This window comes from Seriola lalandi, unplaced genomic scaffold (assembly GCF_002814215.2).
Source record: "Seriola lalandi dorsalis isolate HSWRI2012SDOR001 ecotype SW California unplaced genomic scaffold, Sedor1 jcf7180002044501, whole genome shotgun sequence".
Taxonomy (NCBI): Eukaryota; Metazoa; Chordata; class Actinopteri; order Carangiformes; family Carangidae; genus Seriola; species Seriola lalandi.
In genome coordinates this window covers 1-701 of record NW_019515069.1, presented here as the reverse complement: position 1 = coordinate 701, position 701 = coordinate 1, and the positions used below count along the sequence as shown (strand labels likewise).

Genomic DNA, 701 nt, shown 5'->3' with positions numbered 1-701 from the left:
TCAGGTTTCTTCTGAGACAGGATCTGGTAGAAGATGTGGTAGTCTCTCTCAGCCTTAAGCTGAAAGGTGACGCGGGACTTTTCCAGCAGATCTGTTGAAGATAATTTCATTATGTAGGTGAATGGCCAGTGGATTGTTGTCATTATGGGAGTAGTAGAAGTAGAGAAAAGAGACTACTCACATGTCTCAATATCAGCTGAGGCCAGTTTTCCACTGGCTGCAAAGTGAATTCGGATGAATTTGCCCTAAAATTTATGACAAAAAAAGTTAATATAGAAGAGGCACAAAGGGCTGTTTCATTACAGACAGAAACTTACAAATCTGGAAGAGTTGTCATTCCTGATGGTCTTGGCATTACCAAAGGCCTCTAGAGCAGGGTTAGCCTGGATGATCTGATCTTCAAGAGTACCCTAAAAGAATACAGGAGTGTAACATTTTGTCAAACACTAAAGAAAACAGTGCAATGCACCAGTAAATGTTCTATTTTGTACAAATTCGGCACAGTAACCTTTTTATCAGAGCTCCCGTCTTTCTTCCCTCCAGCTGCGATGCTGGCAAAGTACTGGATGACTCTCTTGGTGTTGACAGTTTTCCCAGCACCAGATTCTCCACTGAAGACACAAATTATTTTTGATAAATTAACTAATAGGCAGGGAACATCAAATGCAACTAATCAAGCTGATTAAGTCTTGTTGTTAAGT

General features: G+C 40.4%; 1 long non-coding RNA gene across 1 annotated transcript; it reads right to left on the bottom strand.

The window, feature by feature from the left end:
* Positions 1–6: 6 nt before the first annotated feature.
* On the bottom strand, positions 7–607 carry LOC111648634 (uncharacterized). Its single transcript, XR_002760174.2, has 4 exons — positions 509–607; positions 318–410; positions 182–245; positions 7–91 (listed from the first exon to the last, which is right to left on the bottom strand). It is a non-coding gene; the product is annotated as an uncharacterized LOC111648634 (long non-coding RNA).
* Between the last annotated feature and the right edge of the window lie 94 nt (positions 608–701).